At 33.1% G+C, this 16,501-nt stretch overlaps 1 non-coding gene across 1 annotated transcript; it reads left to right on the plus strand.

Annotated features, from left to right (window-relative positions):
* The first annotated feature begins 13,197 nt into the window (after positions 1–13,197).
* LOC142871989 (small nucleolar RNA U3) lies at positions 13,198–13,405 on the plus strand. The gene has a single exon (XR_012920243.1). It is a non-coding gene; the product is annotated as a small nucleolar RNA U3 (small nucleolar RNA).
* Positions 13,406–16,501: the final 3,096 nt, after the last annotated feature.

Genomic DNA, 16,501 nt, shown 5'->3' on the forward strand with positions numbered 1-16,501 from the left:
ATATTTACATTTTACAATTTTCATTGTATATTTTTGCTCTGTCCCTTTGAGATGTAAATCTTCTCTCAGTCCCTTGTCAGTTTTATAACCCAGGAACTTCATTCTGGAGGCACTAGTTTAAAATGTATTCATTAAAAAAGAAAATGGCTCCTATCTCCTAGTCTCTGTGAGAGCATAGAAATCTAACTTAGATAAGTAACAATTAGTAAACAAAGACAGCCCAATCACATTGATCAACGTCCCCTAGAAAGTCCTCTAGTAATTTTCCACTTGTTCATTTTAATGCTTAAAAATCATCCCATCCTTTGTTTCTGTGGAGTGAGTTCAGTCTCCCTCCCCTACTGCAACAGTCTTGAATTAAGTCTTCCTTGCATATTTAACTGTCTGTTGCATTTTTTTCTTTGACATGTCCTTTGCCCAAATATCCCCACACTACTGAAAAGAGATGCATATCTGATGTTACACTTTCAAATGCTTTCTTCCTAGAAAATTGTACTACAGTTGTAAAAATCTCCTATTCATTAACCGGTCAAAGCTACTCTCCCATTCCTAAAGTGGAAAGACTGCCTTGTGAAGACATTTTTTCATGGCAGAATGTGTCTTTTCACCATATAACTAGATGTCATTAGTAAGACTGTAGGCACCTGACCCATAAGTGAGGCCAAACCTTGCTGTCTGTTTAAAAGGAGGATTCACATGGATGATATGATGATACTTAGATTATTTCACAGTTATTTGTATTGAGTTCTCATGTAATTCATGCTGCATTTACCAAGTATAATATTTAGATTTTTTTCCAAAATGAAATCTTTGATTTGTTGTGACAAATTAACTTTTAAAAGGTATTCTATACTTTGGATTTTCTTAGATAAGGGTGCTGAATGATCAGACTCTTTGGATTCTGTCAGATAAGGGTGTTGAATGCTTTCTTTATAACTTAAAACATTTTAGAGCAATCTCTATTATCCAGACAGTTTTGAGATGGCTGCTGACAGCAACAACAAAAACAAAACAAAATACTTTCTGATTCTTCTGAATTAGAATCTATTTCTGGAGACCTGCTTTCTGTGTGAAATAAAGCTATCAATCCATCAGTTTATCCATATGTATTTTTCTATTCAGCATCAGTATCTGGCAATAGAAATCCAAAGCTTTCTGCTAATGGTTTCTTTAGCAAAACCTTTGTCTACCTGTAGTGCTAATCTCTAGCTTTAAATTCAGGATGAGATCTACTTTATTTGGTATTTGTTTTCTTCCATCTCTCTTCTCTCCTATTTTTATTTTAACAATGTGATGGGAAAATGCAACTAATCCCGTTATGACAGCATGCTTTAATATCTACTTAGTTTCTTTCAGCCTCTTTTGAATTATGTTTCACAGCAGTCTTATTTAATTTCTGAGAACTATTTTAGCCCCCTGATTAGTGAGAATCGAATACATCAGAATGTAATATACAATCCAGTCCTTTCAGAGCATGTCTTTGTGTCTAGTTTTATGTATAACTAGTTGTCCATAGAACAATACACACATATAAAGGTAGGTATATTTATTTTTATATAATGTTTTGTCCATGGATTGACTTGTGATTATTATTTAATAATCTTTAGAAGCATTTTTCAAACACAAAACTGAATTGCTTGATCAAGCATAATGATTAAATTTCACTGTTTTGAAATATTAGAAATTTAAAGTATACCTTTAAATCATTTGATTTTGATTAATACAATGTGATGTGCTGATATAGTATCGTTTTAACATCTTACTTTCTCTGTGTTAGGTGTTGTATCGGAGGCTAACATTTTAAAGACAAATAAAGCATGTTCCTACACTTGGGGTCTAGTATCAATGGTTCTCCACCTTGTCTACACATTAGAATCACCTGGGGAGCTTTGACACAGCAATGAGCCCCCCCTAGAAGATGGTGATTAGCTTACTTTTTAAAAGCTCTTCAACTGATTATAATTTGCATCTACCAATAGAGCCACCATCTTATAGTCTAAAAGTGGAGGCTGAACTACACATGAACAGATAGTCATCATAATGTGGTAGGAAACTTGAATAGAGTTACACAGGGGAGTGTGAAAGATGGAGGGGGTCGGTGAAAGCCACAGGAGTTGTTTGGTCAGATAGGGTCAGGGTACATGGTGACATGTTTCTTGAGCTTAGTTTTGAAAGACAAATTTTTAAAGTAATGGAGAGAAAGGTGGGTAAGAATGTGGAACAAAGAGGGAAGGAAATTCAGGTAGAGGAAACTATGAACAAAACAAGTCATATAACAGCCTGGGAGTGTGTGTAAGAAACTCCTTACTATTTAGTGCTTTCAAACTCTCAGATGTACGTCTGGGGGTGACAGACATGGAAGTGAAGTGGAGAAGACCATGCAGAGTCATTAAGCCTTATACTATTTTATGTGCATATTCAAATCCACATTTGACCAAGAGAGAAACTTGGTATAAGGAAGAAAACAGAAAGTCTCTGACCAAGCACTTAATTTTGAGAGTTGCACATAGAAAAATACGTTATATAATACTAAGCTGTCATGTTGGCGGTCATCAAGGAAAGGGAAGATGCTATAGGCTGATTAAAGTCACATATGGAAGCATCGCTTTTGGTATACAGTAGAAGATACAATGCCTAAGACATGAAGAAACTCCTTCTATGCCAATTTGATCTTCTTATTCCAGAAAAAGGCCAAAAGAAGTGTTGGTCCCCTAGCAAATAAAACACATTTATTGAGGTCAATTAATGTTCCAAGTACTCTCTATCAACTTTGGTCTATAAGGCTGAATCATATAATTTAGCCAATGTATTGCTTCTAATTACCCAATAAGGTTAATTAAATCGTCATTGGTTGTATTGTTAACTTTTCAAAAATTATTAATAGAAAATGTGCATTTCTGGATCATTGTGAGAGACTGAACACATATTTTTAACTTCTTCCTTCCAGAGATGCCTGTGAGATGACATTAATGGACTAAGAAAGGTTTACATTCACAATGCTGAAGAAAATGGGCTGATGATCAAGGGAAAAAAAGATCAAAATTCTTTAGACACATGAAAAGAAAATTGAGAAAGGCTTACTGATGAGGTCAGAGCTGCAGCTCAGGATAAGTGAGTAGGTGGCTGTAGCCAAGAAGGTAGCAGATAAGCATTGTGGATTTTAGACAGAAAGGTTGGCATTTGATATGCTAACTAAAGAATGAAGATTAAAACAGAGAGATTAATTACAAATCAGTAGGTAGTATGATTGACTACCTAGCTCTCTCCATTCCAGACATTTACCACCACTCACTAATTACTAAAGAACGCACTATCTGATGAGAACTAAGGTAATTGATATGGACATGGAAGATTCAGCGCATCTTGGTTTTAAAGTCCTAAAGTGTGAGATCCTCATCCTCTTGGGAGCAATAATTGATAAGAAATGCATACTACTTAGAAGTTACATTCAGTTCTTTATTGTCTCTTTCTTAGGACTGAAGGTTTTTAACAAAAATTTTTCTGTATAAAAGAGCTTAATATTTTCATGCAAGCAAGATGGCTTTGTTGTACCACTGATAATTTAGGGATCAAAACAAAAATTAAAGAAAGTCTAAAATTTAAATTTGTAACATTAGAAAGCTTCAGAAAGATATTGTACCTCTATAAACACACACACACACAAAAAACAAAGAATAAGATGATATAAAAAAGAAATGATTGGAACACAAGAAAGTGATTTTACATGTTTAATGTGAGTGGGGACTTAAAAGTTCTATGGCATGGTTGTAAAACAAGAAAAAAAATTCCATAAATACATAAAATGAAGAATATCAGAAAATTTTATTTAAAAATCATAATTATAGGCAACTAACACAATAGGTCAAACATCCAACTGACTGGAATTTAAGGAAGAGAGAATATAAAAAACATGGAGAAATTATCAAATGTAATAATGTAGAAAATTTCCTAAGCTGAAAGACACAATACATTGGATTAAAAGACCCAGGTAGACTAAAATACCTATTCACCATAGGGGGAAAGTTGAGAACCCCAAGGCTAAACAGAAGATCTTAATGTTTCCAGAGTGAAAAAGCAAAACAAGAAAAAATAACTGACTGGCTTTAAAATTTCAGCAACAGTGGATTTAAGAGGACAATATAACAATGCCTTCAAAGTTTTTAACTCTTGTGCTATAATTCTATGCCTAGCAAAATTGTAAAATGTGAAAAAAAATGAAAACCTTTTTAGACATTTAAGCATCTGTAATGGTTATTTACCATAAATCTTGTCTTAGTATGTTACTCTTGGAAGTATTTTAGCTAAATTAAGAAATAAACAAAATTCAAAACTGAAAAAACAAATTGATTAAGTGCTTCATGAAGGTAATTAGTAACTAAAAGTAAAACAAACTTTCTAATAACTGAATTACAATGATATAATTATCATTATTTTAATACAATAGCATAACCAATGTATTCATTTTAGATTTTAAAATCAACTTAAAGACAAAGATTGGAGGAATTAATTTTATTAATTGAATGGAATCAACCTTGACAATGTAATAGTAAAAGTATATATGACAGAGTCAAATAGTAAAAAGAGAAACAAGAAAAGGGAATCAGAAGGGTAATAATATCCATATCTTCATATATAATGTTTAGAGTCAAGAATACTGCATATATGATATAGAATAAGAAAAACCCAAAAACTATTATTTAAATTTAACAAAATTAAGCAATATAGCATCTAAGTTTGGTATTATAATTATGCTGAGAGCAAAAGATGAAGTGAGTTTGGTTGAATACATCCTAATAAGAAAGCCAACTTTATTTATGCAGTTTCTAAATGAAGAAATAGCAACATTAAAGTTTTAAAAGTATGAGAAATATGACAGCAATCACCGGAAGAAAAAGTTAAAGAGGAGAATGTATAGAGGGTTGAGGCAAGATAATGTCATGTTTGGTTTTTTAACAATCTTACTTGATTTAATAAAACCAAATCTATATATTACTTTAATAAGCAGAAACAAATTTAAATATATAAATGTAGATGTGCACCATGCAGTTATAAAATTTATGAAAGTAGCCAGGCTCCACTCTCCAGCAATTATTTTCTGATGGTAACCCATGGCAGCCACCATAGGGAATACTGTAAGTCTAATAACCATTTTGAAATTCATAAAAATCTAAGGAGCTTCATACTCAGTTCATTTGATCTACTACTCCTACACCTTTCTCATCATATTTTTAGCTTTTACTTATTTTCTAAGTATGTTATAACTCAACGGTCTTTATTTTTCTGTCTTTACCCCTGCCTTATGTAAGATGTTAGAATGTGTTGACACTTTTGATGACTCACTCTTGGAAATTGTGTATTTTCTATGTTCTGTGACTATTTTATCCTCATTCCTCTTATACATTTTCAGTTTCTTTTCAATCTTCTTTGTGGATATCTTTTCTTTGCCTTTGTATGAGGACCCAGGACTCTCTTTTCATGCAATTTGTGGGTGCGAGTGTCTAGAAACATGGCTTTACATAATGACTCCCAAATCTATATTTAAAGTCTAACTTCTTTTCCAAAGTTATTCTTTCACAAATAAAATCATACTGTTGATATCCATTTAAATAACTCACTAGCACCTCAAACTCAACCTGTTGTGAAATCATAACCATTCTTTTCTCCACCTGTTCTATTTCAGCAAACAACTGCTCCTCCTAAAATAGTTCTATTATCTATGTATTTTACCAATATTCATAAAACATCACATTCTGGAATGATCACCAAATATACCTTCATCACTTACCATTTGTACAGTCAACAACCATGTTGACCCTTCCTCTGTAATATTATAACTTCAAAATGAAGGCTCTCTGCCCTGTCTGTTGAATCTGCCTATTGCTTTGATATGATTCCTTTATCAAAGATTTCAATGGCTCTTGTATCTTTCATTATTCCTCTTCACAAATGATCTGTCCCATCTAAAGTGAGTCTTGAGTTTCTCTAAAACTTTGATGGTCATTTTATCTTCAAGTTTGTTTCTTTCAGTAACACTGTTATCTCCCTTTATTCCACTTGCCTGTATCCTAGTCAACCTTCAAATAAAGCTTGATCTCATCTCCTCCATAAAATCGTTTCTTGTCCTACAAATATTTGGAGATCACTCACTTTTTTGAAGCCTTTGGAACTCATTACCTATACCAGTTACTTGACACTAAATCTGCTCTATATGTGATTTGTTTTACTCATTAGATATTAAAGGTTACTTAAGAACAAAACCTATCTTATGCCTCTTAAAATTCCCAATATTTAACAATGTGTACTATACATTGCTAGGTTCTCAGGACATACTTTTTGATGAGATAAATAAAAAACCTTTAGAGAATGTATTTTCCCAATTCTTTCATTGGGAAATAATCTATACATTTAGTGTACTATAGTAAAGCACTAGCTTTTTATGAAAAAAATATTTTATCACATACTATGTTATCATAAACTAGGAAAAATAATGCTAACATGTGTACATTACTGATCATTAGAAGCTTAATATGCATTAGCTAATGAAGATGTCCTAAAAATGTCTATCTAAGAACTGTGCTTCTTAACATTTATCAATAGATTATATTTTTAGACTATCAATATAACACATGTTATGCAAGGATATATGTTTTTAAGTTTCCACTAAAAAAGCTAGCTGCATTTTCTAGAAATTCATTTTTAGCTTTCTGTAAACATTCTTCTAATTATCTGTTTTATGAGATGCACGAATCAGCTATTTAGCCAAATTTGCTCAGTCACAATAATGTTAGCTTGAAGAGCATATGAGTAAAGTTCAAATGGGATTCAAAAAGATGAAATAAAAATAATTAAAAAGATTGGTAGATGATAGACAATAACACTCATCTGAATATTTCTCATCAAAATTGTCCCTATAACCATGATCAGCTGATCAGCAAAAATAGGAAAGACTAGAGTAAATTTGAAAGAGAAGTAATAAAAGCCATCTTAATATTCTTAACTGTGTTCTTACTAAGGCTGAATTCCCAACTTCTAGCCGGAAAGGGTTATTTCCTCTCAGAACACTGGTGTTTTTATTACTTCTTGTATTTATAATTCAGTTCAGCATAAAATATGCTGCAATTAATAAATGACCTCAGAATCTTAACAACTATAGCAACAGATATTATTTTTCACTTATGTTACATACTGATCACATACTACCTATAGTTGCTACACATATTTCCATTCTAGGTCCTCAACTGATGGGGCAGTCCCTAACTGGGACAGTGCTTTTATTAGCGTAGAAGGCAAAGAAAGCATGATGGTACTCCATGATGGATCTTTAAGCTGTTCAGAAATGATGTGTGTCTTGGATGCATTTCAAGGGTGAAAGCAAGTTCATGATCTATCCTCCACTAGGAAAGGGCAGTAAATAATTTTAACAATAGAGCATTCTTCTACAATATATTTCTTCCATCACATATATTCGCTTACCTTCTTCTTACATACAAAATATTCTCACCTCTTTCTTGAGAGAGAGAACTTGAACATCTCATGCATCACAGCTCCAGGTGTAAAGTTCAGGTCTCACGATGAGCTCTATGTTAGTTTAGGATGTGGATTCTTTCGATCTAGAGATTTCTGAACTGCAAAGACAAGTTATAACTCCTCCGTAATTTACAACTTTGGAAAAGGGAAAAGATAACTGCAATAAATATTCCTATTAAAAAAGAGAGGGATGGGCAATGCCCAGTAGTCACCGATTCGTTACATACCCATGGAGGTCCAGCTTAGCTCTGGCTCAGCTCCATGTGTTTTCATACGCGTACTCAGGCAGATGGATTATTTTCCATCTGGGATTCTAAGAAGAAAGAATAAACAGCAGGTTGGAAACACAATGACTCATAAAGCTTATTCTGGGCAACCTGCTCATAACTGCTACTCACATTTTATTGCCCAAGAAAGTCACATAGCCAAAACTGACTTCTAGAGCTCAGGAGTAGGTAGTAGGTGGAATAAAGTTTGAAAAATAATATAATCTACCACATTAAGTTAGATTAAGGCTCATATAAGTGCAACTGCACACGGAGAATTGTGAATATGCATTTTTGTTAAATACAAAGACTATGTCAAGAACAAGACCATCTCAGTTTCTCAATACAGTATATGATATAAGCTAGCTTTCTTTCTTTCTTTTTACTTCAGCATATTATGGGGGTACAAATTTTAAGGTTACTTATAATGCCCTTGCCCCCCCACCCCCCTCAAGTCTGAGCTTCAAGCATGGCCATCCCCCAGACAGTGCACATTTCACTCATTACGTATGTATATACCCATCCCCTCCACCACCCCTCCCACCTGCCCAATACCTGATAAATATAATTCCTATGTGTCCACTTAGATGCTGATCAGTTAATACCAATTTGTTGGTGAGTAGATGTGGTGCTTGTTTTTCCATTCTTGGGATACTTCACTTAGTAGTATGGGTTCCAGCTCTAACCAGGAAAATATAAGATGTGCTATATCATCATATGTGGGCAAAATTCTTTAAAAATATAACATATCTTCTCTAGTGTATCTCTTTATAAGTTTCTTTGCTTCTTTGGTACATACTATGATTATAAGAATAATATTTTTGTCCTGAATGACATGCCTTCATTATAATCTTCATTTATAATCTTCATTTATAATTGCTCTATATTATCAAATCCAAAACCAGCCTATTGAAGTCCAACTTCATCTCTCATTTCCAACCTTCCCACGCTGAGGCTTTGCATATATAATAAAATGTAAATAATTGTATATTCCTTGCCAAAATATGTATTCTTATTGTTATTTATGCTGTTTTACTTATAAACTTGGTGATAACATCAAGAACAAGTCCATATAGAAATGGGAGCTTGAAATGAATTTTCTTGAAGTTTGACAAATCACATGCAGGGATAGAGGATTAATCTGGATTCTTTTGACAAGCCAACTCGATCAATAATCTGTCTGAAAAGCAGTGTGGTCAGAATAACTGATATTTACTGAGTATCCACTAGTTCAAATATCATAATGAACTGTTATACTCACCAGCAACTGAAATGTCAAGAATTATATTTATAATAGTTCTAGTACCTTATTTGTAGTTTCTCCTTTGATCTTTCATAGTGTCTGCTTAAAATGAAACTAACATAATTTGCTTTTAATATACAATACATTTCAGATATATAAACCAGTTTAGGTAATAAAACATGCTTAGAGAGCAAATAGATTTATAAAAAATATTTGATATAATTTTTAAAAATACTAGCCTTGGATTTGTTGTGTTTTTTTGTTTTGTTTTGTTTTGTTTTTGAGACAGAGTCTTGCTTTGTTGCCCAGGCTAGAGTGAGTGCCATGGCATCAGCCTAGCTCACAGCAATCTCAAACTCCTGGACTCAAGCAATCCTGCTGCCTCAGCCTCCCGAGTAGCTGGGACTACAGGCATGTACCACCATACCCGGCTAATTTTTTCTATATATGTTAGTTGGCCAATTAATTTCTTTCTATTTATAGTAGAGATGGGGTCTCGCTTTTGCTCAGGCTGGTTTCGAACTCCTAACCTTGAGCAATCCTCCCGCCTCGGCCTCCCAGAGTGCTAGGATTACAGGCGTGAGCCACTATCCCCGGCCTAGACTTGGCTTTGGATGCTGTTTCTGTGTTTCACATAGAATATTGTGATATTTAAAAAAATAATAGTCACCAATATTTTCTAAAGACATTTGTTTGGCAATACTAAAATATTTTAAAAAGCATCTAATTTATCTTGAATAGATCAGCTATCATTAACATCAACATAGGGTTGCTATTTTGGACCAAAGTGAATCATAAAAACATTTTTAAAAATTCAGAGAATGAAACTCAATGGAAAAATTTTAATAGAACATGTCTTAAAAGGTTCATGTTATGTGTTGTGTAAAATTGTTGCATCATTAAGTTTGGTGCCACAGAAGATGTTTTTTCCCCATGATCATCACTTCATGATTATCTCTATTTTATCTGTTAGAATTATTTTTCTCTGAATTTAGCAAAGACATCCAAAATAATAAATTAAACAAGTAAGAAATTAATTTATCTTTCTTCATAAATAGCCTTTTTCTATTTATAATAGTCACAAAGAGGACACTGCAGCCAATATTAGAAGAATTCTCATTTGTTTTAATTACACAAGGAACTTTTCATGAACATTGAACACATTCAAAGCAATGAAATTAGCTTTTACAAATTTCATACTCTATGAACAAAAAGCAATTATTTAGAAATCAACATTAAATGAACTACAAAATATCTTTATATGCTTGAAAATAACAAAAAGGAATAATTTTTAAATAAATTATGGTTTCAAAAATATAATAGATTTTGAAAAGTTAAAAAGTAAACAATAATTAAAATACCACATGTTAAATATATGCAATGTTACCCAAATGGGACTTAGAGAGAAAAATATAACCTTGAATATTCACATTAAAAAAGAAGAAAGATTGAAAAAGAGTGAAACATTTAATTTAAGAAGAAAAAAGAACAACAGATGAAAGAGGATGAAAAGATTTTTTTGGAAAAAAAGAAAAAGCATGAAATGAATTAAATAATAAACATAACAGTACACCTTAATGAGATATATATATTATAAAATGGATACACAAAACCAAAGTTTGTTCTTTGAAACAACTAATACAAGATACACAATTTACTCAAATTAATCAAGAAAAATAATAAGCAAGAGAAGAAAGCAACAAAGACATTACAATTGACCCTTGAACAGCATGGGTTTGAACTGCGTGGATCCATTTATATTTGGATTTTTTTCAATAAATGTATTGGAAATTTTTTTGGAGCTATGTGACAATTTGAACAAAACTTTTAGATGAATGGTATAGCCTAGAAATGTCAAAAAATTAAGAAAGATATGCCATGAATGCATACAACATATGTATATACTAGTCTATTTTTATCATGTACTACCATAAAATACAGACAAATCAATTATAAAATTAAAATTTATGAAAATTTATGCACATATATACAGACTGTACATGGCATCATTTGCAATTGAGAGATACGTAAAAAATGTAAAGATACAGTACTAAGTCATAACTGCATAAAATTAACTGTAGTACATATGATACTAGTATAATAATTTTGTAACCAACTCCTGTTGCTATTGTGGTGAGCTCAAGTGTTGCCAGTATTTGCCACTCTGTGATGCTAATGCTTGAGCAGTTCATCCCCTCCAGTAAATTGCACATTACAGTGAAAAGTAATTTCTTGCAGTTCTCATGTATTTTTCATCACGTTTAGTACAATACTGTAAACCTTGAATCACACCATGGGACCCATAAAAGTCACTAATGATGCTGAAAGTGCTCCTAAGAAGCAGAAAAAAGTCATGACATTAAAAACACAATTGAATTATATCTAGATGGAGGTCTGCAACTGTGGTTGCCCACCATTTCAACAGAAATGAATCCAATAAGGACCACAGTAAAAAAAAATAAAAGGAAATTTGTGAAGCCTTCTCTGCAACTGTTCCAGCAGGTGAAAAAAACCTTGTACATTTTGCAAAATACGTTTTGCCTCATTTTGAAAATACAACTTTCGTGTGGGTGCAGGCTTGCTATAAGAAAGGTATACCTATGGACTCTCTTGTAATTTGAGAAAAGGTGAAATCTTTTATATGAGAGCTTAAAGCACAAAAAATGTGAGACATCTAAAGCTGGAAAATTTAACGCCAGCAAGGGATGGTTTGATAATTTTAGAAAGAGGTTTGGCTTTAAAAATGTCAAGATAATAGGAGAAGCAACTTCTGCTAACCAAGAGGCAGCAGATAAGTTCTTAGCTGCCATTAAATCATTAAAGAAAAAGCACATCTGCCCAAACAGGTTCTTAATGCAGATGAAAGTGTTCTATTCTGGAAAAAAAAATGCTACAAAGAACATTTATTAGTAAGGAAGAGAAGCAAGTATCAGAATTTAAAGCAGAAAGGGATAAGTTAGTTCTTCTGTTTTGTGCAAATGCAGTCAAGTTTATGATCTGGACTGCCCTTATCTATAAAGCTGATAACCCCTGAGCCTCAAAGGAAAGATAAACACCAGCTGCCAGTTTTTGAGTTGTATAAGAAGACAGGGACAACAAAAACACTTTTTTCTGGATTGGTTCCACTGATACATTGTCCCTGAAGTCAGGAAGTACCTTGCCAACAAGAGAAACCTCTTATTATTCAGCCCTAAGAAACAACGGTGATATAGCACATCTTATATTTTCCTGGTTAGAGCTGGAACCCATACTACTAAGTGAAGTATCCCAAGAATGGAAAAACAAGCACCACATATACTCACCAGCAAACTGGTATTAACTGAACAGCACCTAAGTGGACGCATAGGTATTACAGTAATAGGGTATTGGGCAGCTGGGAGGGGGGAGAGGGGCGGGTATATACATACCTAATGAGTGAGATGTGCACCATCTGGGGGATGGTCATGCTGGAAACTCAGACTTGTGGGAGGAGGGGGGAAAGGGCATTATTGAAACCTTAAAATCTGTACACCCATAATATGCTGAAATAAAAAAAAAGAAAAAAAGAAAAAAAAAGATAAATTTCTTTTTATATAGGACAATGCTCCTGGTCACTCAGAACTCTGTGAGTTCAATGCTGAAGGTATCAAAGTGGTCTACTTGCTCCCAAATATGATATCTTTAATTCAGCCTTTCGATCAAGGGGTTATAAAGATATTTAAGGCTCATTCCACATGGTACCCTATGGAAAGGATTGTCAACACTGTGGAATAGAACCCCAAGGGAGAGAATATCTTGAAAAGTCTGCAAGGATTACACCATTGAAGATGTTATCCTTGTTATCGAAAACTTGTCAAAGCTATTAAACCAAAACAATAAATTCCTGATGGAGAAAACTTTGCACCGATTTTGTGCATGACTTCACAGGATTTACAGCAGAGCCAATCAAAGAAATCTTTGGAAGAGGTTGTGAATATGGTAAAATAGATGGGGGTGAAAAGTTTCAAAATATGAATCTTAGAGAAATTCAAGAGCATATTGACACCACAGCAGAGCAATTAACAGAAGATGACTTGATGGGGATGACTGTTTCTGAACCAATGCCAGGAGTTATGGAAGAAGATGTAGAAGAAGCAGTGCCAGAAAACAAATTGACATTACACTATCTGTCAGAAGGTCTCCAAGACTATATTTTCAGAGGCCATTTCTATAGTTCATTCCTAGAGAAGTTTCTCTGAATGTGTAGAGCACTGGAAACCACAAGGAGGAGACTTAACGTTCTCTCTTGATCCTGAAGCTGGCTGTTGGTTTCTCTTTGTTGCAGCTGCCACTTGCCGTTGATGATTGTTCTCTTCCTCTGAGGTTATATGCAAGACTGCTTTTGCCTGCTTTTATGACATGGACCTTTCTATGACACAGGCACTGAAAAGAAAGCAAATAGTGGAAGAAGGATTGGTACTGTATAAAAATACTTTTAGAGAAATGAACAAGCAGAAAAGTCAGACAGAAATCATGATGTATTTCTGTAAAGTTCCATGATGGCCTACCTCCCCTTCCGACACCTCCACCACTTTCACTGTTACCACTCCTGGGACAGCAAGAACAACCCCTTCTCTCTCTACGTCTCAGCCTACTTGCTGGATATGAGGATGATGAGATTGAAGAACTTTATGAAGATCCACTTCCACTTAATAAATAGTAAATATATTTTCTCTTCCTTGTGATTTTCTTAATAGCATTTTCTTTCCTTTACCTTAGTTTATTGTAGGATGTATTGTTATATGTATTATATACTATATATACACAGTATATAATAAATGTAACATAAAAATATTTGTTAACCAACTGTTTATGATATGGGTAACACTTCCAGTCAACTGCAGGCTATTAGTATTAATAGTTAAGTTTTGGGGGAGTCAAAAATCATAGGTGGATTTATTTTACTACATTGAAGGTAAATGCCCCTAACACCATATTGTTCAAAGGTCAGCTGTATATAAAGAATAAAAAGAGGAAAAATATGAGAAACTAAACATACACTAAGAGTGTGAATAATTTTATGCCAATAAACTTGAAAGTTTAGATGTAATGGATTCTTTCCTAGGGAAAGTAATTTTAAAAGCCATCTCAAGAAGAAACAGAAATAATGAAAATTATACAGCAATTAAATTAGGAATTCAAAATGTTCCTCAAACCACATAGTTTTGTAGATGAATTATTCTAAGAATTTATATCACAGGTATTTTCTACTTTTACAAACTCTTCCAGGAAATAGAAAATAGGGAGCAACTGTTTTTTTATGAGGCTAAATTTAACTACATAATAAAATCAGGTATCAGGATAAAAAACAAAATTATAAATGAATCTCAATGACAAAAATAGATTCAAAATTCCTGAATGATATATTAGGGGATAAAGGAAGTCCAGCAATTTATTAGAAGAGAAACTAAACAAAACCAGAACATATGATCACCAAGATTTACTTAACCAGGGAATTCATGGCTTGTTTAAAATTAGAAAATATTTTAATGTAACACATCACATTAAAAGAGTAAACCATAAAAGCTTTGTAAGCTTTTATAGATACACAAAAAACTAAAAATGGTATCCATTTATACATTTACATTTTTGTAAATAGTATCCATTTACAAAAAGTAAAAATTGTATCCATTTATAATAAAGAAACTTAGAAAGATCAGGTCATTTACCAAGCACGAGTCAAGGCATCATAAACAAAAGTCAGACTTCATATAATGATACATGAATGTGTTTTCTTTAAATTGTAAAAAAGATACCATGTCTACCTATACCACATTATTCAACATTGTACAGAAGTTTTAACTGCTGCAATTAGGCAAATAGCAAGAAACAATAATTACAAGAAATACAACAGATGAAACAAATGGTCATCATTTGCAACTCATATGATATAGAAAGTCCATCCTATCCAAATATAAATACAAGTTATTATAATTAGGAATATAATTTGATACAATCAATTAATAAAAAAATAAAATAATACAGGTCAATATCATTTATACAACAGCTGAGGTAGCTAGAAAATATATTATAATATCTTAAATAAATATATAAACAGAAAATAAAATACATGAGCCTTTAATTAAAATAAAGCAATAAATCTTTACTAAATAAGTAAACTAAATAAGTTTTTGTTTTTTTTAGAATCTTAAACTAAATCTTTTATTTCGAAACAAAAACAAAATCATTTGCCAGTCTGAGAAAAGGTCCAAGGAGAAGATGGAAGCTTTCCTGTTGCTAGGGACTGGATGGAGGGGAGAAAGGATGGCCAAGGGTGAGGGCAAACTTCACAATGAATGCTGTTAAGTGACACCCCCTGCAGATATAATTTATAGTCTTTACTTAGTCACACAGCATCAAAGACTGGTTAGTTCCAGGGAAGGAACATATATCATTTTTGTAGATAAGAATTTATAATATCTTTAAAATGAAGAGTTTCCTCAGTTGATTTATATTTTATAAACATGCTTCATATATTTTACCCAGTCCCTGGCTGGAACTGATTGGTCCAGGAGTAAATGCTGCTCACACTGGAACAAACAATTGTAAATACATTTCACTTTGCTAGAGATAGCAAGAAAACCAATATCCTAACAGAATAATATACTACAACTAAATAAGTTACAACAGAATGGAAAAAAGTAATAAATATCAATCCCTAAGAAAGTAAGAATAAAATTAATGAAGGTAAAAACACACCATAAATAATATATATTAATAAAAATAAAAGTACTCATATTATCAGTAAATGACCCTGGTTTCTAAAAGTTTTATAGTAAACATATTTCTACATTTCTGTCTAAAAAAATGAGCATTTTATCTTATACTAGGTAGTTTATCCAGTTTACAAAATCAATAATAAAATATATTTGTATGATAAATTAGAATATTTATATGATTATTCCAGTACTTGAAGTTGATTCAACTTTTTTTTTTCCTGTAATGATTCTATTTCCATGAAATTTCAGAAAAGAAAAAACTAAAAAGGCAGGAAGCAGGTCAGAGGTTGCCATGGGACAGGGGTGTATGGAGGGAATTGACTAGAGGGAATTTTTGGAGTGATGTAACTGTTCTTTATCTTGATAAATAATAAAAGCTAAAGCCTCATTTAAAAAGAAAAAATGGCATCATGACCTTAACAGAATAACAATCACTATTAGCTGTCAAAACTGTCAGCTAACAGCTATATGCAGATGGTTGTAACATCCCAACCCTGGAAGGCTACTTTTGCCCAGGGATGAGATCTGTGACTGCAGCTTCCCCCTTGCTCCTGGAAGGTGGAGAGGGAGCAGGGAAAGCCAGCACTTGTGTGCACCCCATGGGCAAGTGACATGCACCCCCACCACCTCCACCACTGCTGGGGGCTCTGGGTAGAGCAAGAGACCAAGAGCCCAGCACCTGCTGCTGTGGCTTGGGCAATCCTGCTCAATTGCACTTTCCCAGGACC

The sequence above is a fragment of the Microcebus murinus genome, chromosome 7, assembly GCF_040939455.1.
Source record: "Microcebus murinus isolate Inina chromosome 7, M.murinus_Inina_mat1.0, whole genome shotgun sequence".
In the NCBI taxonomy this organism is placed as follows: domain Eukaryota; kingdom Metazoa; phylum Chordata; class Mammalia; order Primates; family Cheirogaleidae; genus Microcebus; species Microcebus murinus.